The sequence below is a fragment of the Symphalangus syndactylus genome, chromosome 21, assembly GCF_028878055.3.
Source record: "Symphalangus syndactylus isolate Jambi chromosome 21, NHGRI_mSymSyn1-v2.1_pri, whole genome shotgun sequence".
NCBI lineage: Eukaryota > Metazoa > Chordata > Mammalia > Primates > Hylobatidae > Symphalangus > Symphalangus syndactylus.
The window spans coordinates 12,488,435-12,515,508 of record NC_072443.2 but is presented as its reverse complement, the minus strand read 5'-3'; positions in this window follow the sequence as shown (position 1 = coordinate 12,515,508).

Below are 27,074 nucleotides of genomic sequence, written 5' to 3'. Positions count from 1 at the left end.
TACTATATACATTTCACTGGCATTTTTGCCTCTTTGATTTATAAATGCCAGAGGTTTTGGATTGCTATGAGGGAAAAGAATGACATATTTCCTTGATAAAGATGGGAGAGATTCAGAATAAAAGGTAGCAATCTTTGTCAGGCTATATAGCATCTAAGATACGTTTTATTATAGTTTACAAACAGAAGCATTTGTCCTGAACTCCCAGTTTTTTCACGCTGAGACACGTTAATGGAATCACATTACTGCTCAATAAAACCACTTAACACATCGCAATAGTTTAAGTAGCCCAGTCTAGGAGTTGGCTATGAAAACAATTTACCACAACAGGAGCAAGAGAAAATAACAGAAAAGTCAAAAGGAAAAACAGCATGCTGCTCATTACTCACTAAAGCGAATTTTGTATGTGTTTATGCCAAAATGAAATGCAAATCTCCAAAATTTCATATAAGATTCTTGCTTTGATTTCATTGTAACAGCTCTCAGAACAATTTAAAATAAAGTCTTAACTAATTTAAAGGCATTTACATATTTTAACTAACACGTCTAAGTAATGCGGATATTATTGTTCTTCTCAAAAACAATTCTGGGAAATATATGTGACCTTAAAGATACTAAAATGTCATACACACAGTACACACATACACCCACAAGCTGACTGAAGCTGGCTGTGATTACCTCACTCTGTCATTTTCTTCCACAGAAACAGTCATTAGCTTGCCCTGTTCTTTTTGGTATTAACAGGTGATCACCTGCCATGTGGAAAATCTACATATTACTGTGTTAAGTTCAATTCACCCAATTTTAAATTTGAAGTAGCTTCACTATATTGTGTGTGTCATTTCTGAAAGCAGAACCTAAGTTCAGCTAAATATTTCTGAATATCAAAAAAATTTCAAAGTAATGCTTTTCTTTTTCTAATGGAGATACATATTTTCAAAAATTTTTTGAAGAGTGCTGGAACTTTTAGACTCAAATAAATTCAAACCCTGATGTATATTTAATGGGACTCAGTTCTGTAGCACCCATTTTCCACAGTTTCTTCAAATTCTCTGAAGTATGTGTCAAAATTCCTATTCCCCATAAACTGATCCAGGATCAGTTTATATGATTAATTGTATATTAAATTACAAAGTAATATCTAACTTACTCATGGAATTTTAAAAGGCTTGTATTATATATATGATATAATATAGAAAACTAGATGTACTTGAGTCCAAACTCTTCTAATCAATTCTCCCCTCCTACCCTACAAAGAGGACAGATAAGGATGAGCTTTATTATATGTAGCTGATGCCTCAGCATAGAATCAATAGTTACTAACACAACACATCCTTAATCTTCACATTTTTGCCTTGCACCAGGTCAAGAGTGTCATCCCTTCATGCTTTGCCAGAGTTCCATTAGTGACTAAATATAATGAGTTGAATAGTTCGGAATCTCAGGATGTGACCTTATTTGGAAATACGGCCTGTATTAGTTAGATCTCATGTCACTAATAAAGACATACCCAAGACTGAGTAATTTATGAAAGAAAAAGGTTTAATGGTCTCACGATTCCACATGGCTGGGAAGGCCTCACAATCACAGTGGAAGGCAAAGGAGGAGAAAGCTCATCTTACATGGCGGCAGGCAAGAGGGTGTGTGCAGGGGAACTCCCTTTATAAAAACCATCAGATCTTGTGAGACTTACTCACTATCACAAGAACAGCACGGGATAGACCTGCCTCCATGATATAATTACCTCCCACAGGGTTCCTCCCATGACACGTGGGAATTATGAAAGCTACAATTCAAGATGACATTTAGTGGAGATACAGCCAAACCATATCAGAGTCTTTGCAGATGTAATTAGTTAATGTGAGATGATACTTGATTAGGGTGTTTCCCAAATCCTATGACTTGTGTCCTTATAAGAAAAGGAAAAGACACATAGAGGTATGTGTCACATGAAGGCCATGTGATAATGAAGGCAGAGATTGGAGTGATGCTTCTATAAGCTGAGGAATGCCAAGGATTGCAGGCAATAATCAATCACAAGTGAGGAATGGAAGAGGCTCTCTCAGAGCCTCCAGAAGGAACCAGCCCTGCCTGTACCTGAATTACAGACTCTGGCTCCCTGAGCCTTGAGAGAATAAATTTCTTTTGTTGTAAGTCACTCAGTTTGTGGTAATTTAATAAGGTAGCCCCAGGAAAATAATACACTAGGCTTATTTCATTGTAGTTTAACATATCTTCTTGTACTTAACACTATTAATCTCCAAACTTGTGTAAACTTTATGATCCCTTTTGCTGATCTTACTAAAGGCAAAGGAGAAAACCTGATGAAGTTTAAATTTCAGTCTCTGCAATGCAAGAGGCTCTTCCAAGGCTCTGTACCAGATACTCCTTTCTAAAAATTATTTATTTATTTATTTATTTATTTATTTATTTATTTAATCAAAGAGAATCCCACAAAACCTTCATTTACTTTTGGCAAAAGAAGTTTCTGGACACCTACTAGAAGCCCAGTAACAGATTGCTAAATAAAGGAATGAATGAATGAATATATTTATATGCTGCCCTTCAACTCTAACCAGCTGAAAAGTAATATTTAAAACTAAAGTTAATATCTTCAGGAATTCCATGAGCATCATCCTTCATTCCTAGAAACAAGCAGGATTTGGGACAATGATTATATCATTGTTAAGCAACTACAATAGGGTTGGTATGGACCAACAGTGGCAACATTTAAGTTCAAGGTAAATGTGCATGTTAAAATATATTCCCTATGACTTTATCATAAAAATATTTGAGAAATGTTATAATATAATTTATTAGTATTTAAAAGAATTCATCAATTAATCAATTTTAATCCAGTACAAAATATAATTTGAATAATATTCTACTTGAAAATACCTGTGGTCTTCCCCCTTTACCTTAAAACTACTAAATTCCTGTGTGAACAAATATATATAGTCAGTTCTCCTTATTTCATGGTAGTTATGTTCTGTAAAGGGACCATAAATACCAAATTAGCAAACACTGAACCAACGTTCTTAAGGGAAATGCAGTTTGATTCCTGCAAGTCTCTGGTCATAACATTTTCATCAATTGACCAATATATAACCTGGTTTCCTATGTTCTTCTTTAATTAGGCCTTAGTTAATATACATTGTTGATTCATTAAAATTTAATTCAGGGCCAACAGCACTACTACTCAGGCCTAAATAAGCTTATCTAACATACAGATTTTCTCCATAAGGCACATCCTAGTCACCATGCACTGAACACTACACAACACTTAAGCACTATCCTTGAGAACCATTATAAATCGTGAAATCACCCCCAAAAAAGCACAAAAACATGAAGAATGTGTCACTAAGTAGACCGCATAAGGACTCTTGTTTACAGTGTGGGAACTGAAACAAGGTGAGGGTCACTTTCAACCTAAGCTGGAAATATGTACATCGGGCAACTTAAATTTTTTGCTGCTTTCACGTGTCCGTGAATGATCATGAAAGTGTCACAACTATTAATTCTGGGATTACAGATTAATTTTAGGGAGCATGTGAATTTGCAAATATGGAATACATGAATGAGAATCTACTGTATTATGACTTTTTAATGAATCATTTTCCTTTTAGTTTTCATATTCTGTGATGGTGTCTTTTATCACTTTTCTACTTTCTCCCTCTAAATTTTGTCAACTGTCTTGCCTGACCACTACCACATTTTTCATCTATGCTCCATTTCACCATTTTAAATCCCTGAGTCAATGCTATATTTCTTACTGTGTACCATGGAATTTTACATGGATTTCCTATTAATGTGCTGGCTCACTATTTTCTTTTGGAGAGTTGCAATTTCTCCTAAGTATACTATTTTGGTTAATGGCACTGGGAAGGTTAATTTTATGTGTCTACATCTGTGGGTCACAAAGTGCCCAGGTATTTGGTGAAACATTATTCCATGTGTGTGCATGAGGGTGTTTCTGCATGAGCTTAACATTTAAATTAGAATGAGTAAAGCAGATTATCCTCCCTAATGTGCATGAGACTCCTCCAGTCAATTGAAAAACTTAATAGAGTAGGAAGGAATGTCACCTGACTTATTGCCTGAGCTGGGACTTCAGACTCCTGCCCTCAGACCGCAACTTATACCATCATCCCTCCTTGTTATCACGAATTCAGACTCAAACTGGAACCACACCGCTACTGTTACTCTTGGGTCTCCAGCTTGCTTACTGCATATCTACTTGGGATTTCTCAACTTCCTTAATCATATGAGCTTGTTTATTTATTTATTTTCTTTCTTTCCTTCAGAACAGGGTCTTGCTATGTCACCCAGGCTGGAGTGCAGTGATGCAATCATGGCTCACTGTAGCCTCGACCTCCCGGGCTCAAGCAATCCTCCCGCCTCAGCCTCCAGAGTAGCTGGGACCACAGGCATGCACCACTATATATGGTTAATAATTTTTTTCAATTTTTTTTTTAGTTATGGGTTCTCAATATGTTGCCTAGGCTGGTCTTGAATTCCTGGGTCCGACTGATCCTCTTGCCTTGACTTCCCAAAGTTCTAGGATTACCAGTGTGAGCCACCACACTTGATCCCAATTTTTTATATTAAATCTCTCTCTCTCTCTGTACATATATATGTATATATATACTCGTATATACACACACACATTAGCCATATCATATATACTTATATATTTAATATATGTTATATATATTATCTCCTATTGGTTTTCTTTCTCTGGAGAACCCTGACTGACAGAGGCACCACTATCCTCAGAGTCACCCATATTTTGGATTTATCTTCCATTATTTTCTTACTCCTCTCTCTCACAAATGAGTTTGTCAAGCCCTCTCATTTGTATCTTCCATTAAATATTCCTTGATTATGGTAATAGTGCTCCAACTAGATATTCTAAACAGAATAGTGGCTGTACAAATACATATTTATTTAAAATAGAAAGCTTCTGTAACAATGATCTATTGAAATATGTGCCCTGATGGTATTATATGTAAGAAAGGTGAACATTATGTAATACACACAATAATTTTATCAAAGCTCAAATACCAGGAGACCAGAGAGAGCAAGAAAAATTAGACAAGTTACCATTGTAAATGTGGAGGTAGTTAGATATTTAAGGATGCATAATATTTAAATACCAGGGAAGGATCAGAAAAGGGCACCCTTGGCACTGAGAATATAAGCACAGACACAGAGTAGGATATGAGTAGGATGAGTATATTCATACAGTGAGTAACCTGACAGAGTAAAGCAGAAGTTTGTGTAGAAAAATGATTGATTTCAATTTGTGAAGAATAGAAATGGCAGTTCATAATTGTGCATGACATCCAAACAGAAGTGTTGAGATGATGAAATTGGCAATAGTGTGTTAAACCCAGAAAAGCCAATTAATTAATTCTAGTTCAAGACCTAAGCCCTAAAAACAAGGAGATCTTATGCTATAAATTTTTATCCAAGCTCAGAAGACCTGTGTCTCAGCTCAACCAGTGCTTTTACAGCACTACGCAAGTGCAGAGTACTGAAAATATCTGGGGAAGATTTTTAGATGGCACAATGACTAGAGAATGCTACTGACATTTAACAAATGGAAGCCAAATATTCTAATCCCACCACATTGCAAAAAGTAGTCACATACAATAGAGAAATGCTACACGTCAAATGTTGATAGTGCCCCAGTTGAAAACAACTGAGAGAAAGTGTTTTTAATTAGAAATACATAGGCAGGCTTTGGGAGATGAGGGATCACCTGGAAATTAGTGTATGCTGTTATTCCCTCATCTTTCTTATAGAAGCCAGCCGCATTTCTCTGAAGAAGTTAGCAATTACTACCTTAAAGCACAATAGCTTTTGGTTGATAGTATACATAACTCAGCCGTTCTCAAACTTTAGCCTGCTAATCACCAGGTGGTCTTGTAAAAGTATGTATTGCTGGACTCATCCTAGAGTTTCTGATTCAGTAGCCTGTCCAAGGCAGAATGGAGAACTTGCATGTCTAACAAGTTTATATATAATGCTGAATACCATTTCTATAGTTGGTGGAGGCAGGAAGCAAAAACAAATACAAAATCAAAGAATGACACCTAGATATTTTCTCCTTGACTTATTGTTTCGTGGTTAGATGGAAGACAGGTGGAGGGGATGACACTAGAAGAAGTCTGGCAAGATATGGCAATATTTTGGCTTAAAAATCTTTCTGAAAATTTCTTTCTCTTGAATGGGACATAGAATATAATATTACCTGATTTATGAATACTATGTGTCCAGTGAAATCACCTAAATCACCTAAAATTCTTGTGGCCAAATGTGCCCTGCTCTCCTTAATCTCTTTTGTAGTCAGCTGTTACTGTAACAGTTAGCATTCCCTAATATATGCTGAAAAGAAGCAATCTCAAAAACTTCCTGGTGTAGGTTTATTTCTCATTTATGTGGATATAAAAAAAGACAAACAAACAATGAGATGAGAACAAACAAATGCTACTTATTCAGAGCTTGCTATAGTAAGAGAGTCAGCCAATATCATCTGCATTTACAGAGATTTACAGGCAAAGGAGTAGGAAAGCTTTACAGTATAAAAAAGGGAAAGCTTGGGCCGGGCGTGGTGGCTCACGTCTGTAATCCCAGCACTTCGGAAGGCCGAGGCGGGCGGATCACGAGGTCATGAGATCGAGACCACGGTGAAACTCCATCTCTACTAAAAATACAAAAAATTAGCCGGGCGTGGTGGTGGGCGCCTGTAGTCCCAGCTACTCGGGAGGCTGAGGCAGGCGAATGGTGTGAACCCGGGAGGTGGAGCTTGCAGCGAGCCGAGATCGCACCACTGCACTCCCGCCTGGGCGACAGAGTAAGACTCCGTCTCAAAAAAAAAAAAAAAAAAAACGGGGTGGGGGTGGGGGTGGGGGTGGAGGGGAAGCTCAGGTATGCCTTGATTGGAGGCTGTTGGCAAAGGAAGTTAGAGGCAGGCTAACTAGAAATGGAGCATCATATTTGGTTGGTTATGGGAGCATATTTGCTTTCTTCGTGTTGGTCATAAGCTGGAAATGGGGGCAAAAATTAGAGAAAGTGTTAGTTATCGATCAAGCCCTGCTGTTTGGGGCTGATTGCTACAAAGGTTGTAGCTCGGCTTCTTTGGCTGGTTGCTACATCCAGGTTGTGGGGAGAGTTCTATTTTATGTGGGATCCGGCTGTTGTCCATTTGTAGGTTCAGTCTCTCACTTCCAGTACCTGTCAGCATCTGCAGGTCCAGACGTGCTGCTGTAGCTCTACTCTGAGCTATAGAGAGGGTTTAAGTCTCCTCCTCATAATTTTTGAACCGAACTGAGGCACTTTTTTTCTGATGACAGAGTGCACAAGAGCAAGAGAACTGTTGAAAACTCACAATATCTCTACAATCTTCTAATCAGGATGCATTGGTTATGGATGCTCACCATTCTATTGACCAAAGCAAGTCATATGATCAAGATTAAAGAAAATAGAAAAATGCACAAGATAATTTCAAACACTATTATTATCTCTCAGAGCCACAAAATACCATGACTACACAAATAAGGGGGAAATGGAGCAGGAAGTTGGGTTATTACTATATGCACACAGAGATGTGTTAATAAAATCTGGTTCTGAAGGATGTATTATTTTTACTAAAATTCTAGACCATAGATTATTCATGGGAGTTAATACTTGGTTATTATATCCCTGATTACATATGTTTATTTTACATCATGTATAACTTTAGAAATCTGATGACTAATAGAAAATGTGAAACTATTCTAATCTGCCACAATTTTAGTTATGCATTCAATTTATTTTGTTTTTTACAATATTACAACTATTTGTTATTCCTCTTGTACTGAATTTCTCTGTGAAAAAATAAGGATTAAAAATATATTAACTATATGATAACAATTGTATATATTGCTAGTAGAATGATTCTAAGGCTTATATTTAACTAATGATTATAACTCCTTATATACAAGTATAGATGAATTTTTTTCTTTTTCATTTACAGTATTACTTTAGTGTTAAAACCATGAATTTAGTATTCATACTAAATGGGAAAGGCTTTCCAGTAAAATTTTTAGCACTTTATAATTTTATCTTCTCTATTCTCTAAGCTCCTTGAAGTAAGCTTGATATCATCCATCTAAAATGAATGCCGCTATAAAGAATAATGAGTAGGGAGGTAAACATACATAGCTATAGGAGAGTCTACAAAATACAGAATTAATAGAAGATCCAGTGTCATCTCTCTAGTTTATCTTATATATAATAAGCTGGAAAAGTTCCTCCCCTGTATGGACTGAAATTTCTCTTTTATCTGCAAACTGCGATCGATATTCAACCAGCTGGCAAGTTCTTCACTAGTCATTAAGGTGTCTCTCAGCTTCAAACCCACACTTCTGTACTCTGGGGTACTACAGCTGGAACTCTGCAAACACACATTGCTTTGCTAGGGGATTCTTTGTTATGTTTTGCAAATATTAGAAACTAAAGGAAACCAGACAGCCCGTGAAGGGCAAGTTACTTGCTTCTTCATGTTTTCTTTCCCATTCCTGTTAGCATCACCTCAGCAAAAGTCATTTACCCTGATAACAGAAGTGGATTCCACTAATATCAGTTGACCACAGTTTCTCATTTGCGTCCCAAACTCTTAGAACCAGCCTTATGAAACAACCTCAGGGATACACGTCCAGCAGGTTTTTTGAAAGTCGGAGCTGCAGCTGCAGAGAGCGGCATCTCCGTATTTCTAGATTCTGATTATCTTAACCTATTCCTGCTGGTCTACAAGTGTTTACAATGGTGGCTACTTTGTGTAGTTAATACCTCTGTGTTATTTCTATTTTTATAATAATTTCACAATAGAATTACTAAGTAATTCTACTCAATAATTTTTATATACAATTTCTAATTTAGCATTTCACTCTACCACTAGCTATTTATACAGAATTGTTTATTAAAAGTTCTCTGTTAAAATAACTAGAGTGGTTCAGATTTCTTTGCTGGAGTCTAGCTGATAAAAAGATAGTTGAATTAAAATTTTTCACTAATTAAAAACAAAAAACAAATGAAACCTTAGATTTTATTACTTTAATTATTTTCCTTTACATCTAACAAAGGCCAGTTTCGAGCAGAAAGTAGCAGTTTATTAGCAGTTGGGATGAGAAAGAAAAACAAATAATCTCAAAATGTGAAAAATGCACAGAAAAAGCAAGTCTTGGCATTCTATTCTTGAGGTATTTATGGAAATTAAAACACCGTTTATTCACAAAAAAGCAACAAAGCCCAAAATGTTTACATAGTTCCCCCAAACACTAACAAGCATTGATTGCCCCCTGCCTTCTTGTGCGCAAACCCATATCATTGCCACATTGCTTTACCGTCTGGCCAAAAGCTTTGGCATTTCTCATATCTTTCACACTTTGCTTCATGTTACTTCCTTTATGTGGAGCCTCTTACATTTGTCCCTCAGAATAACTCCTCCACACCTGATAAGGCCAATTTGGAGACGTGTCCCAAACCCTCCAGTCAGTACTGCCGGCTTCCTTTGCTAGGCTCCCTGAAGACCTTATTAACATTTTTAAAATAAATCGGTGTACACACACACACACATACACACGTGTGTGTATATATATATTTTATTCTACATATTTGATTATTGGTTTTCATTATAATTGAATTTTGCCAGGTTAGAAATCATGCTTTATCTATTCCTGTGACACTGTCTGACGTGTAGCTGGTATTCAAAAAATGTTTTTTATATGAGAAAATAACTGAATATTAATTTACTTTATGACCATTGGCTAAATATGTTGACAAACTATGTGCATCACAAACTCCACAAAGCAAATGTACATAAAGATTTCATACTTGGTTAATAGTTCAGGATTCCATTAAATTGTTTTCTATTTATACAAAGATGCTGCCACCATTTCATAGTTAGGATTTGGGTCTAGTAATATGTTTAGGGGTAAAAAGACTGACTGAAAAATTAGACAAGAGAGGCAGTGGTTTGTGTGGATAAGCCGACTGAAATGCACTTTAGATTACTAATTGTATATGGACTAGACATTTGTTATTCAGAACTATTTCTCACTTTATGTGATTTTTCTGTTCAATTCTTCCAATCCTCAAATGCCACAATAGCGTGGATTTGTTGTAGGCTCATTCTGTGAACAACAGAGAGATTTTTCCTGAAATACATTCAAAATAAATATAATAAAAGGTTGGCTGGGCGCAGTGGCTCACGCCTGTAATCCCAGCACTTTGGGATGCCGAGGCGGGTGGATTGCCTGAGGTAGGGAGTTCGAGACTAGACTGACCAACATGGAGAAACCCTGTCTCTACTAAAAATACAAAATTAGCCAGGTGTGGTGGCACATGCCTATAATCCCAGCTACTCTGGAGGCTGAGGCAGGAGAATCACTTGAACCCGGAAGGTGGAGGCTGTGGTGAGCCGAGATCGTGCCATTGCACTCCAGCCTGGGCAACAAGAGCGAAACTCTGTCTCAAAAATAATAATAATAATTAATTAAAAATAAATAAATGAAAGGGTCAATTGAAATACTTATTTTAGAATCCCCCTAAATGCAAGAGAAAGTAGATCTTTATACTTTCCAAGATCAGGAAGTTTAAGAATTAGGTGTGCCCAGATATGTTTGTGGCCATATTTCTCAGCACAGATGTGAACTTGCAGAGAATAAAGCACAACACATGAAATAACCGCTGTGAGAGACGGAGAAAAAGAGAGGTGATGAATGTACCAAAAAGGAAGGTTTCTAAAAGTTCGATTTGATCACTTGAGTGTAGTGATGCCTGAGTCTACCTAGCTCAATTCGAAGACTTTGCTGGTAAGTGATTTTATAAATTTTGGGGGCATTAAGCTAGTTGGAACTTTGTCTGGCTTTGACGGTAAGGGTCTTGATTGTAACTCCTTTTAATTATTTCCATTAGCATAGTTCTTTGAGAACTCATAAAATAGTTTATATGACTTCACATCCTACAATACAGTTGTTAGTTGTGAAAATCCGTAACTCAGCCTTCACTTCAGATATATTAAGTAGTACTTATTCACATAACCAACAAATTCTCATAAAATCTAGAACCAAAGGAATCTTAATATCTTGCTCTTTGAACAAGCATAATAATTTCATACATTATATCTTGGAGAGACAGATTACTAACTTAAACTTCACGTATCCAGTGAGTTTGAGCTTCCAGCTTCACAGTGTAGACTACAACAATGATGAAGAGAACATATAAACTTCTTGCCTATGTTGATTTAAAATCTGCATTTGTTTTATTCTGGTTTTGCTAAGTTATTCATTTTTAATTGACAGGTAAAAACTGTTTATATTTATATAATGTACAACGTGATGTTTTGAAATATGTATACATTGTTATTTAGATACACACTAAGAATGGCTAAATCAAGCTAATTAACACAGGCATTACCTTACATACTTATATTTTGTGGTTATAACACTTAAAATCTACTTTCTTAGCAATTTTCCTGAATAAAGTATACTGTTATTAACTAGTCATCATGTTGTACAATAGATCTCTTGAGCATAACATTCATGTAATGTCTAATCTTCACACGATACTGAGAAGCACACTCTTTCTTACATTTGACAGTTTATCATATGTTTGAGTACAGCTATTTTTTCTTCTGTGTCTTCTTAATTCTAAGTTAAACAGCTCATATTCCTCAACTATTCCTTTTGAAATAAAATCCAGAGTATCTGCCATTTTCCTTACTTCTCCTGAATGCTCTGTCTTTTCATTATGCCATTTTCTCCTAAAATGTATTGAATGTGCTTCCTCTAAATTGAAAGCAATCTGCAAAATGTTTTCTGCCCAGATTAGCATATAATGAACACATTACTAATCATGACGAGGATACAACATAGTTATTGGTGCAGTCAAAATCTGTGTTATATTTTAAGTGTAATTGAACAATATTGAACTGCGGTCAACTGAAACCCACAGATCATTTACACACAAATTGCACCAAACACGGAGCTTTACTAATTCACATGAAGATGTAGCAAACTAAGCAATTCATCTACTTTCCTCTATTTGCTTTTATGCATATTTGGTTATTAAGAAGTACGGATCAAGTAATAAACTATTTAGAACTATAATTTTGAAGGTCCTTAGCAGATTGTTTTACAAAGACAATTTAATGTTAGTTGACTGAAATAATTAGTTAGCATGAACACGAAATGATCAAGCAGCTAGAGAACTGCCTTTTCATTCTTAACTGAATTGGGTAGTTGTGTTTAATTCATTAAATTAATTAAATAGATCAATACTATTGTAGACTCTAAGCTTAATATGTATTCCGACAGCTCAATTTTCATTACCACATATTTTATGTTATGTGATTATAAAATTTAAAACTGCTTATTTTATAAATTGTGTAAAATAAGCAAAGGCATGAATTATTACAAGAAATGTTTCAACATATAAAAAGGGCAATTAGTAAAATATTTAGACACACATGAAGAAAAAATACACAATACATACAACTGTAGGATTACATACATTCTCAAACAATTTTATAACATGAAAACGTTTCTATTATTAAATAGTCTTCAAAATTACAATTTTTAACTAATAGAGTAGGATTTCCTATGCCTTAGTAATCAGTAGATTATAAGTTTCTGGTCTATTATTTTTTAATTATTATTTCTAGCTGAACCCAAGGGAGTTGCAGAACAGGACTTGTAGCTGCTCCGAGAGCCTTTTAGTATGATTATTCCAAAATGTCTGGATAACAGATCTTTTTGTCTAGTGCCTTATTCTAAGTTAGGAAAATCTTTGGATTCTTTGTTAGCCAGTAGAACCCGAAAGTGATAAATACCGACAGACTTCATGCCTGTTTGCACTGTACTCCATTGTACTCTGTAATTTTAATGAATACCCCATCCCTGGAGATGGATGAAGCATAGCTGGGCCAGCTGAGGTGGTCTCTGGCACAACACCCAGATCCATTTCTGTGCTGTATGTTGTCAGCTTAATTTATGCCAGCTTGGACCTGGATGGTAGCAGTGAAGCATCCATATGGCATCAAATGTTCTTAATATCTCAGACCTATTATCCACAAGAGTATATCTCATAGTCATGCTTGTTTGAGACCAGGAAATTGGTACTTTCTTTGTGGCATGTTTCTGATTATGTGGCCATGTCTCCTGATTATGTTGATTTCCTTCAAAATCTTTTGGCATTTAAACTATGTTTGATTTATTGCCAGGAGATCTACATTTATTACTCTTATCAATATGAGCTCATCATGGAAATTTTTCCCTTTAGTAGTCATGTATTTGTACATTAAAAGGTGCAGTGTGCAAGAGAAAGGAGAAGGGAGATTTTCATTTCTCATAGAAATCTCAATTAATAACCCTATCATGCAGATATGACAAGTTACGAAATAATTTATTTTCTTGTCATTGTTTTAGATTTTACTTTCTATTTAAATTAGTTTTTGTATTTGAAAAAAATGAGAATTTCTGCTGTTATCTGCCAGATGATAGGAGAAATTTTTTAAGTGTGTTATAAAAGGATCCAAAATACATCATACTTGATGAACCAAGACCCTTTTAATCCCAGAATATTCTGTGCTATTTGAAGTGCGCTGTTATAAGTTCTAGTCTAGTAAATAAGTTACATCCATTCTAAATAATTATATATCCTTTTAATAATTCTAAATAAATATTTACCAAGGAAAACTAAATCCTTACATCAAGTGGGCAACCATTGGAGTTAAGAGGTGTGGCTTCCTAAATATGCCATTCTGCTGAGACTCTGACTGATGTAGAATATGCTTTTGGATACCTAGACTTGCCTTTTTTCAACATAAGCAATGGATCAGATGAATATAATACTTGAGAATACATTGTTGTACTATTCAAACCTCTGACATTTCTGCTGTTTTTTGGCTTCTAATACGTGTTTAGTTCTGAACCAGCCTCATCATTTTTTATCTTATTTCCTTCTTTTTTAATATATTGATTTTAATATATTTATATTTTATTTATGCTCAAAATTCATATGTTCACTAGATTGATTTTATATGTGAATCACTTAATTCTATGTTGTATTGGCAATCCCTTTCTATTTTCATAATTTGTCATTTCTTCACAACAGTAATAAAAAATTAAAAACTATCTTTTCATTATATATTTGATTATTGAGATTGTTCAACTTTCTTCTTCTGGAAAACCAATATTTTGAACTTTGTTCTCTTTCCTATATCTCTATCACCTTTTTAGCATTTTTACTTATTTTTCTACATTTTTGACTTTCAATGACATTTCTAAGTTTTAATTTTTCTAGGGTAAATAATAATTATGTTATTCATTTGTAGTTTTCTTATTCTTCCTTATTTCATCTATCTTCATTTTTCTTTCCACCTCTTTTTGCCACCAGTTTCTCCAATTCAATTGTCCTCCGCCTCTTCTATTGTCTCCCTTATGTGAATCCAAGCCTTAATAACTGTCTGACAACACGAATTAAATGCTTTCCAAATTTTTCTTGTAGTCAGTCCTTTCAAGAGATTATTCTTCTCCAACTTGAATCATTATTTTCTCCTTTTCTAATAAATAATCTTGTAAGAGTTCTCACTTGTATTTATTTTCAGTATACTAATAGTTCGACCAGAAATATCAGTACTAGTCATGTTTTTGTCTATAAACAAGGTGGGATTCCTTGTTTCTCCTCTTTGTGTATTTTGATATCAGAAAGTACTCCTTAAGTGATTGCCCTGGAAGACTTGTAGACATGTATAACTCATCACCAAATTTCAAAATAGCAGCAATCATTCAATATTGTGTGGCTGGATGATTAAGGAATGTGTTGTTTCCACTTTCTGGTTATCTTAAACACTCTGAATTTATCCTATTAAAGAGAGAGGGAAGGAGATTGAATATGAATAATAAACAAGAATACCCAGGGAACAGCTTCCCCACGATTTTCCCCACATATATTCTCTGTACTGCTCAATCCGTATGTCCTATGTGAACTTCCAAGACCTATGCATTTCTGCCTCAGATCTGTATAGTATTTCTGGGAACTACTATCTAAAAGTAAAGGGGAAAAATGTTATGGTTGTGTAAAAAGGTGGAAGAACAAATAGTGGGTCATAGATGGTGGTTCTCAGCAGTTAAGTGGCACATTTCTTGGTGATGTAGACCAGGACTTTCTTACCTTCACAGATATGTTTGGTCAGGTTTACATAGTCCTTTAAGCTAGTTTTTTGTTTTTGTTTTTGTTTTTGTTTGTTTTTACATTTTGAGTTACTTTAGACAAGCCATGTACTCACTTGCTATATAATCCCAACTTTCTCTATGAATGAGAATAAAGCCTGATTTGCATGTTTCTGTTGTCTGCGGCTTCTGGTGGGTATTTGAATTTACAATCTCAGGAAAGACCTCAAATTTACAGGAGAGGGCCAGCAAACTTAATTATGCCATATCTGGAGGCTCAGCATGGCGCACTCATTTGAACACATTTTGGCCTAACACGTTTTGTTTGGCCTGACAAACTTTCACTAATAAGTGAAAGTTTCTCCCAGATTTTAGTGATAGTGCAGTTTTTTAGTGTTAGTGTTCAATATAGTGATAAAATTTTGTCTTCTGTTGAGCTACCCTTAGATATTCTAGTTGGAAAATAAAATAGTTAAATCATAAACTTGAAAACAATTCAATTTCTAGAAATTTCCTTCAAGGTAAATTTAATCAATTCTCCTCACTTTATAGATTTATTTTAAGAGTTTCAAATTGCTTTCCCAAGGTTATATTGATATTTATGGTAGGCCTCAGTCTAGGGACAATATTCTTTCCACACTCTGCACACATCAAATATTTCATATCGAGCTTGTTATTTTGCCAATCTTGTCCAACTTTTAAGATACTTTTTATATTTATTATTTTTCCCCCTGAGGGCATCCATGAAAGTCATTACGTGAAAATTCATGTAATTCTAATAAGATAAAAAACAGTTTAGATAATTTTTTAAAATTTTATTTCTAAAGCACTGTCGCTAATCAGTTATTCTATTTTTTTTTAAAGCTAAAGTGCCTCAGGTTGTTCAATAGTAGGTGATTTCTTAAATTTTCCAGTTAAAATATCCAAAATATTTTTTGTCAACCTATGTAGGTAAACTTGAGAGGTGCTAACATTTCTTAGGATATTTAAGTTATTAATTTGGCTATATATTAGATATGTAAAATTATAATTAAAAAAATTTTCAAAAGAAAATTATGACTGATGAAAATACAAATAAACACATGTCAAAGAAGTAGTAAAATGTTACAGCCAGTTCAAAGATCATCCCAGAAGCTAGGATATTTACAGTCAAAGTTAGGATAAGATTGCCATATTAGATAAAAACTGGTTGATATCCAAAAATGTCATAATTCTCTGGTTTATTTGTTATACTGGATGGAAATTATTTTGCAATTCTACCATACAAAAGCCTACAAGTTCACAATTCACCTCACTATTTCCAGAGCACTCAATCAATATTAAATAGTGAGTTTAAATACATTCCTTGGACAACTTTTTGTGGCTTTTCAATTCATACGACATTGAAGAATGTACTGGCTACCTTTCTTGTCTTATTTACAAATTTTGGATAATATTTTCTGATGTATCAATTTCAAATTGTAGTTTTCCACTAATATTTCATAAAGCAGTTTATCTCATATGAACAATTTTATTTAAATCAATGTCTTTATGATTATTGGGACAGGTTATGGGGTGTAAAACACATTTCTTTAAATCACATCATCTTTATTTCTCATTTGTTTTCAATGCAAAGCATTTTGGATCTATTATTGTTGTTGTTGTTCCTTAGCAGAAAAACCCTCTTCTTATTTGGGATCTCCAAAACGTAACCATTTACTTTATTACCTTAAGTAATCTACAAAAATTTTCTTTGCAGCAGGAACATTTGAATTTGTGAAGTCAGAGTCAGAAATAAATCAGTCTACATTAATTCAATTTCTTTGCTCTTCACAATTTTTCTAATGACTGTCTTGTGTTTTCTTTATAAGCATTCAAAATTAGCATCGATCAAAGACATTTTATGCTAATGTGTATTCCCAATACATCTTTATTAACAATAATGTAATTGAGATATTGTCCCCATAAAATAAAAATACAGAATCAAGATTTACAAGAGTTAATTTTGGAGCCAAATAATAATTTCCATTAATTTTGGCATTAACAAAATTTTTTTCAACTAATCTTTTTGACAGAGCAATTTATGGGTGATGCCTGTTACTCCCCCTCTTCCCCAGAAATAACAGGGACATTTTTGATGCTCTCAAGATTGTTAAGTTCATTTATGAGCTTTACTAATTTGTGAATTATACTTTATCCTTAAAGACAGTGTCATTTGTTTAACCCTTTATTTACTGTTTAATCACTCCTTTTAGAATAGATAGTTGCAAACTATCTATTTACAAGATCACAAAATTTTTGTCTTATATCTTTGAGGGTTCTGTCTTATGTTCAACATTTTAACACAGTAGTAAAAAATTCAGTGATATATGTTGAAATAACATACCTATTTATTATGATCAATGTTTACAAAAGACATCCTGGAATTAAACAGAAGATACCCTAGTGTCACTAATAGATATCTGGTAAAATTGTCACAATTTTAAAGAAGATGTTGATGTTTTATATCATATGAAAATATCCATTGAATATTAATTATGGTGCTAATAAGTACTACATCTAAGTCTACACATACCCTAAGATAACGAAATTTTACATAAATAGCATTTTGAATAAACATAATGTATAAGAAGATTTGGAGAGTATCGCTGGACTGTCTATTATACCATCCTTTCTTCTTTTTACTTCTTATCACTCATTACTTCCTTTCAGTTACTGGATTGTGAAAGATGATAAGACCAAAATTTTAAATACATACAGCAACTGGTAGATCCAATAAATAAGACAGCTAGCTACTAATACTCAGTTTACACCACGGGGTCAGAATCTGCAATAAGGGGCCCCTAATGTTCCATCGTAATTTACTTACGATTAGACATATGCTTCATTTCTGCTATTTGGTAAGGCTTACAATTACATACTTTTAATAAAGTCAGAAAAGGAACTGGACTTCTCTGTAGCTCATTAAATCCATTCCATTTTACTCATAGGCATGATTTAAGTACACTTTATTGTCAGTAGTATCCACACTAGTTTTAGGTGACAACTGAAAGCCTAACAGCCCATGGTTTATCTCATAAAAATTTCCCGTTCTGTCCCAGATTGATATATCTTTGCAAATGAGTCTAGCTGTATCTCCAAGGCTGTTTTACAAAGCCTTATTATTACTCTGATTTTGTTGTTTCATCAATTTCCAGACAACCAGTAATACGGCAAACACATTCACATGCTAATATGGCCTCAAGGACATACCTGAATTTAAAGTCAAGTAATCACACTACAAAACAAAACTTTCTTTTCTCCTAAAAGGTGGTGCCTTTCTTATACCAGGCTTAATAATCAAATGACTATTGCATTAATCACGGATAGTCTCTAAGATATGAAAAATTAGATTTTAAAAAAATTTCTTACTCTCATCCATTAAAACCTAGACACCAAATGAATGTTTAGATTCCACAGTGTAAATTGAACATTAATGTGTCTTCAATTAAGACTTTGATAACTACCTATAACTGATTCTCAAAGTGAGGACACAAATCCTTTGAGAATTCAGAGATTCAAATTATTTTTGTTCCCCTACACCATGCCTTCATCTCTGTGTTTGCAACTACGCCTCTCTCTCTCTCTCTCTCGTTTGAGAATGAAACAATGTCATTCTTTTCAAATTTGTCCTTCTTCATGAAAGGCTCAACAAATGGTAAATTTCTGAGATTGAGTGATTTTCATTTGTTTTTTTAAAAAAAAAAATCTTCACATTTTCTTAAGGGAATATGTGCATGTCTAAGATATTGCAATACTCTGGCATGGAATAACAAGAAAAGGAAGCTATAAGGATAAAATATGCTTGGAGAAAGAAAAAGAAGATGAGATAATCTCAAATTTGTATATAAATGTGAATACAACACTGTGATTAATTCAATATGTAAAAACAATTGAGGAATTTTTTTGAATATAAAAATAGGAAAAACAGAAAATCTTGGACATGGGCAAAAGAGATTTCTGGGTTTTCTTCCAGTGGCATGCCAGTTGTTGCCTAAGAGACTCTGGGGATCATCTGATGCTATTGGGGTGTGTACCTTTTTATGTCCTTGACTAAGCTATTAACAGAAGTTAACTTGCAGAAAACTGAGAGTTATGCACATTCTTCATGGTCATAGCAATGAAATGGTTCTAATTCAATGCTGATGGAAATAAATTTTAACTGGTAGAGCAGCAGTTCCCAGTGTTTTTGGCACCAGTCACTAGTTTTGTAGAAGACAATATTTCCAGAGACAGGGGTCAGGGGTGGTGGTTTCAGGATGATTCAAGCACATTACATTTACTATGTACTTTATTCCTATTATTATTACATTGTAATATATAATGAAATAATTATACAACTCACCATAATGTAGAATTAGTGGGAGCCCTGAACTTGTTTCCCTATAACCAGAAGGTCCCATCTGGGGGTGATGGGAGTCAGAGACAGATCATCAGGCATTAGATTTTCATAAGCTATGTGCAACCTAGCTCCCTCCCATGTGCAGTTCACAACAGGATATGAGAATCTAATGCCACTGCTGATCTGACAGGAGGCAGAGCTCAGGTGGTAATATGAGTGATGGGGAGTTGCTGTAAATACAGATGAAGCTTCGCTCACTCACCCACATTATTCACCTCCTGCTGTGCAGTCCATGGCCCAGGGGTTAGGGACCCCTGTGGTAGAGGATGTAAATCTCTGTCATTTAAATCTTTATTTTACTGATCTTAAACTCTTTCTGGTTCTTTCAGTAATCAGAGTTCAAAACTGACATATGCATATTTTATATTTGTATGAAAACAATGTTTTAACATTTTATAAACTCAACTTTTACTAAATAATTACAACAATTATGTGTGTCAAGAATAAAATAAAAATTAAGAAAGATTATGTTTAGCCCCTATATGAAAAAGTTACTATTTGCCAGATCTTGTGACTACAGACAGTCTAAGTCATTCTTATAAACCAATTACATTTAAGAAGTTGTGGCTTGAATGAATCAAGTATATTTTAACATAAGTGATTGTCTATATTGGCAACAGACTTCATTTTTCTTTATTTTGCCTTTGGAGTATCCTTTCATCTAGTTTCATTTTATCCTAGTTTGTGCTCTCACAGTCTTCATTGCTTTGGTAGATCTGTGTCGGCTTCTGTTGAGAGGACTTGTCCAAGAAGGATGAACAGTGAGTGTCAGTGTCAGAAGACACCAGGAACGTTGTGCAGTGTGGATTGATCTAAAGTCAAATTGGCCTAGCAGATTCTAATATAAACTGCATCTTGTACTGTTCTTATAGTTTTCATTAAGGCTGAGTAAACACAACTTTAAATAATGACAATAATAAACGTAGCAATCTTTTCTGTAAATTGGATGGGGACTATAGAAAAGGGTGAAATGCTGACAGGTGGTCAGCAGTAACTCCTGGACAAAGTAAATATGGGCGGCTGAAGCTGCAGGAGACACTCCTCAGACTAATGGAGAATAGAAGCCTGGTCAGAACACTGTTGATGCTTATGCAGATATAGCAGAGAGGGAGGAAATTTCAAAGGGTAGCCTCAGGTTGTCTTGAGCCAAGCATATTTGGGCTTTGTTTTGGTGACCTCTTTTGTTTCCATTAACTGCTCAGGACTAAAGGACAATCCTTGAGATTATAACAAAGACCTGAGATATCTCCCGTTATATGTGCACAGACCCACAGTGGGAGGAGTTTGCTAGACCTGTGATTTAAATCAAATGGTTTTTATTAAAAACTTTCTCCAATAACTAATAACTTTCACTAAAGTTCTTTTTATTATCCATTATCAAAGTTCCTAACTACAGCAGCAGCTGAAGTTAAAACTAATATAAAAATTGCTTTGTTGAGTGTTTTCCTTTCTATTTCTCTCTTATATTTGAGCAGCATGAACAAATTTTTACAATTTTGAAAATATGTATTGATGGATCCTGGCAGCACTCAACTGAGGGATAAGAATAAGAACGATCATGGAATAAAATAATTTAAGAAATTCAAGGTGGTATGCAAATTTATGAAGCTATGTAATATTTTGCTTCATGAATCTACTTCTTTAAATATTGTCTGTGAAAATATAAAATAAGAGAAAGCTTTTATACCTATAGTGTTTTCCTTAAATAAATTATCATTTTGGAAGAATTTTTATATTTAAATGTAGATGCCCTAAGGAAGGATTTATCTTAGTTCCAATAATTAAACATATTAAATTGCATATAATGGGTAAGATATTGTGAACTAAATTCTTAGGTGAGCTGCCCCATGTTTTATGTGGAATACCTTTCATAGTAGTTTTAATGTTAATGCCTGGCAAAATGTTTTTATGATTTGAAAGCAATAAACATTATTTGCAATTTATGATCAAGTTATTCATCTATCCACTCAACATATTTTTAGTGAGCTCTAGTTTGGTCCAAGCATTTTTGTTCTGCCTATGGGACAGGGCAATGATAAAAATGGGATTAGAAAAGCATGTAGTCTAGGCCGAGGAAGGTGGCTCACACATGTAATCCCAGCACTTTGGCAGGCCAAGGCAGGTGGATTGCTTGAGCCTAAGAGTTCGAGACCAGCCAGGGCAATATGGTGAAACTCCACCTCTGCAAAAAAATACAAAAAATTAGCCAGGTTCGGTGGCACATGCCTATAGTCCCAGCTACTCAGGAGGCTGAGAGATGGGAGGATCCCTTGAGCCCAAGAGGTCAAGGCTGCAGTGAGCAGAGATTGCGCCACTGCACTTCAGTCTGATTGACAGAGTGAGGCTGTCTCAAAAAAAAAAAGAAAAAGAAAAAGGAAAACATGTACTCCTGACATCATTCATGGTAGAGACAGACACATAGGCCCCAACTATTTTTCAAATTCTACTGTGGTTTGTACTTGTACATTAGAATAATGGAAGACAGTGTACTATGAGACCACAAAGAAGGAAGAAATTAATACCAACAAGGATAACTTATAAAGACTTCAGGAAGTAAGGGGAAAATTATCTGAACTGTAAAGATAGGTATAAGTCTATTGAGCAGAGATGTAGGGAGAGAGGGTGAATAGGCACTAGCTAGGAAGAGATACACCACAGAGACAGAGCCATAACTATACCCAAGGAGTAGAGAGACTAGTAAGAAGTTCAAGATGACCGGAGGGTTTCATATGTGTATCGTACATATGAAATGTACGGGTGGGATAGGTGGCTGATTGCTTAGATTGCTGAGAACATTGCATGCCAAAATAAGGAATACTGATAAAATTAGTCCACAATGGGGAGCCACTAAAATTGTTGGTCCATTGTGAAGTGATATAACAGAGCCTCACATTTGCATAAATAAGAGGTTTATGAATATGGTATTATTCTCAGAAAAATGAATGACTAGTCCAATAACTCAAAAACAGTAAATTACAAAGCTGGTAGTAGAACCTAAATCTTGCCAGTATATCAGTTCAAGTCTATCCCAGTTGCATATAAATTGGAGAAGTTTCCTTAAATATCAGGCATATTATTTTGGTTGGTATTTTTAATTTCCAAAGAAGGTTAAAAAATATTGTCTGGAATAAATGTCAAAAAATTATTTTTAAATGTATTGCTCCAGAGATATTCAATGAAGTATTAATTTCAAGTTTTTGCACATAATACTATAATAGAAATATTGAATAATACTGACAAGTATGTTAAGACAAATAATAAAATCTATTTTAACTATTTTTAAAAGATTCTCTATTATATAGAAAGAAAGGTCATGGAACTCAGTATCCAAAATAAATTATTGAAATTTTCTTTAAACCAACAATGTGTATTTAGAATACATTTCCTGTATTTTAAACATTGTACTCTAGATCATTATCTTTCCATACTAAAAAGCTAACTCCTGCCATAAATATTATACATTTTATGCCTAAAAATATCTAAATATATGTTTTAGTTTTACATTTTATGTGGGAGTCAAAAATGTCCTAAAGAAAGGCATCTTTTAACATTTCTTAAGCATTTCAATTTTTCTACAAAGTCTATATTACACTTAGGTTAAAAAGAAGAATGAAAATCCCTCAGGCCAGATTTTATGACTTTTTATATCACACTGAAAAGTCAAGTGAACTACAGATTTGAACCATGGAGATTTGTGCCCTATTATGAAACGGTCAGTATTATGAAAACTGCCATTATATTTTACGATGCTATTTGACCTCTACATAGGTACTTTCATTATCTGACAATAATATTCAATTTGCAAAACTAGCCCCAGTCATTTTAAGCGCCCAGCATGCGGGAAAGCATTAGGCATTTTGTATTGGTTTTTATAGAGGGCCTTGTAGTGACCAGACTGGTACCTTCCATTTTTCTCTTTTAACAGTTGGGTTGCTGATCTCACAAATCATATTTCGGTTGGCAATGAAAGGTGCACCGCTGCCAGCATTTTGTTAGAAATAATGACACACTTTACTACCTGTAAGTGCTGACTGAGTGCTTCTGCCTTTTCTTCCCAAGGTGACTGTAACACAGATTGATGAAAGATTCTGCAGGACGACAAAGGTTAAAGATGCAGACCCAGAGCTAGAAGCCAGCACTGACGCTGATGGAGTGGACTGCGATGAGAATGCCCGCATTATTGTCCTACCCTCTGATAACCAGTGTAATATGAAAAGCGACTACAGAAGAAAGGAACAAATTAAATCCATTAATCAAGCATATCTCTGCTAAACAGTTGTTCGAAACTGATGAGCAAATGAAAAATTTACTGTTTGTTTTCATGCTTGCAAGGATTGGGGAAGAAAATTAATTATAAGGTACCGGCCACGCTATTAGTTAAGTTTTTCTTGAGGAAACTATTGCTTTGTCAAAGGACAAATGAACCTCATTAGGGAGATTAGTTTCAGCTGGTAGCTTTGCATTAGTACAAACTAATAATACACACTTCAAACGATACCCTAAGATTATAAAAATTGAAATCCATTTGTTACTTCTTAATTTACTAACTGTTAGAAAATGACCACTCTATTACTTATCATGAAACCAGAAGGAAATCAAACATTGCTCACCTTTCAACTAAGTGCCTCAAAGAGAACTGTTCCAGTGTGGGCTTTTTGAGTGCTGCGATGATGAACTTACGCACACAGGGGTTATAACTTGGCCATGGCATTTTACTCTTATGTTGAAGCATGTCATGCAGAGCTCCATGCCAAACGCAATTTTTGATAAGCTCCTTTGAAATCCTTTTCTTTTCAAAATGTTTTAAATGAATTGGACAAATAGCAAACTGACATCTGATATTCCGAAATTCCCCTTAAATCTATACAGAGCAAGAACAGAAAAGAGAAAACGCTACTTTGCTATCAATCCTGTATGATCAGTGCACTGAGTCTCCTAAGCTGGCCACAGTAGTGCAGTCCAGTTTCGATGTTCATTGAATCCCTGGCCTTTCTGTCAAGGCAGCTGAGAACAGAGCCAATCACTGCTCTGGGTGAGGGGGAGTGCTTGGCTGCAGAAACACGTCTTCCAAAACCTAGAGTGAGACCAAGCTCATTCCAAAGAGTGTATAAATCAGCTGTGAAATAATATTGACTTTTTTTAGGTTCTACTGACCCGGCCTGGATTCAGACTGCTGACCCAGAAAAGAAAGGCTTCACAAATCCCATTAGCAGTGCTTTCAGCCATTGAAGACATCCCCATCCAATTCTGCCTTGCTTTCCTTACAGCAGTCTTGCTCCTTTTTATGGGCATGTAAACCAAATTGATGTTTAGTTACTGCTTTTGTTTGGTTCCTTGATCTAACTTCTCTAATTTAACAGCAGCTTTCCAGGCATAGCGTTTGAATGAATCAGGCCAAATGATATTAAAGTTCACTTTCTGAAGGTTTAAGCTCTGTTACCGAGAAAAGATGGGGGTAGAGTTTTAAAGTATTCTTCTTAATATAAAACTAAACGTTTTTCTCTAGACATATTGTCTCGTGATATTTTTAAAAGCCAGCATTATTTTTTTCAGGAAAATTAAGTCAGTCTATAACAGTGATTCCACGGTTTACCCTGTTGTCCTGGAGTGGGTAGGAGATTTCAGGAGTAGCTAAGGGTTTTCTTTTCCCAAAGTAAGTGTGCCACGTTGAAAGAAAATTACAGGTTGTGTGGGACTGAGAAGTTAGATAATATAAGGGCCATTCTAATGAAAAAAAAAAATCCAAATTGGCAAATACTAAACAGATGTCTTAGTTTGAGTTTTCCAAAAGCAAATTCCAGAAAGAGAATATGGGCACAATTTGCTTATATGAGCAGTGATTCCAGAAGCACAACAAAATCATGAAGTGGTGACATGGAGAAGGAATAAAGCCAATAAAAGGGTCGTAAACAACAAGGAATACCACTCTGAGCAACTGGGGCTCACTCTTGCTGTGGGGCCTCTGAAAGACATTTTAGATCACGCCTCAGGGTGCCAAACCAGGAAGCAAACGCTGGAGTGTCTACTATTCCTGTTCCTAACAGACTGAGGATTGTTCCTGGGGGTAGTAATTTCCCAGCATTTCCAGCCTTCTCTGTCTTTGCATATGTTCATGGGCAGTGTATATTCCTTAGAAAACCCTAAGAAAGGGTAAGGCTTGGGTGGAAGCCATAGATATGTACAGGAACCATCCAGCAAAGCCCGCGTTGAGCTCCAGTGTAAGCTTCGGGTGGAGAAGGATACTAGAAAGGTGTGACAGCTTCTCCACTAGATATCAAATTGAATATTTAATTAAATAAATCACAACAAATCCTAAATATTAAAAGATGACAAATATGGTCATTTCATACTCACCAACATGAAGGTCGGTATGACAGAGGAGAAGTCAGGAGAGGTGTGATAACAGGCTTAAATGACTGCTGCCAAGAATCTTATTGTTGCAATAGTGAAATAATAAAGATAATGATAATAATACCTTATGAACACACTGCTACAGTCTTTCTCAGTGTCTCAAAAGAGATCTGTGTGACAGCCCCTCAAACGTGGACTTAAAAAACTTCTTAGTAAATTTCCCATGGCTGCTCTCACTGAGTTTCTCTAATATCCTATGTATGGGTAGCTCTGAAATTAAGTTGAACATCATTTTTCAAAGCATTTCTGAACAACAAGAATAACAACAATGAAAAATGGAAAAATTACTCAAAACATTTATTTTAATATATGCACATACTTATGATAATTGATAAGCCATAATTTTTTACATCCTGGTTTATTATCCCAGGCACTACTGACATTTTGAACTAAAAAGTCCTTTGGTCGGAAACAGGGGGGCTGTCCTACGCATTTTAGGATGTTTACAAATATTAAACAGATGTCTTAGTTTGAGTTTTCCAAAAGGAAACTCCAGGAGGAGAATATGGGCACAATTTGCTTATAGGAGAAGTGATTCCAGAGGCACAACAAAGCCATGAAGTGGTGACATGGAGAAGGAAGACAGCCAAGAAAAGGGTCATAATAGGGAGTAGGTGACACGGATAAGGAAAACAGCCAATAAAAGGGTCATAAACAGTAGGGAATACTATTCTGAGCGAAGTATCCCTGGCCTCTACCCACTAGGTACTGATGCATGTACCAGTGCTACTAGATACACATCTTCCCCAGTTTAAAGAAATACAAGAAAGTCTCCAAACATTGACAAATGTAAAAAACAACAACAACAAATACCTCCTGTTAGACCACTGAATTAGAACACAGAAAAAGTTGCAAACTAGAGATCTGGCAAACAAAAAAAATTCTGAGATCTTTTTACGTTCAGTTCATTTGCTTATACATCTTATATCTCCCTCTATGCTACTTACGGATTTAGAAAAATTCTCTACTTCAGTCTCTTTTAATATTCAAACAAGAATAGTATTGTGTAAATGAGAAAATGTTCT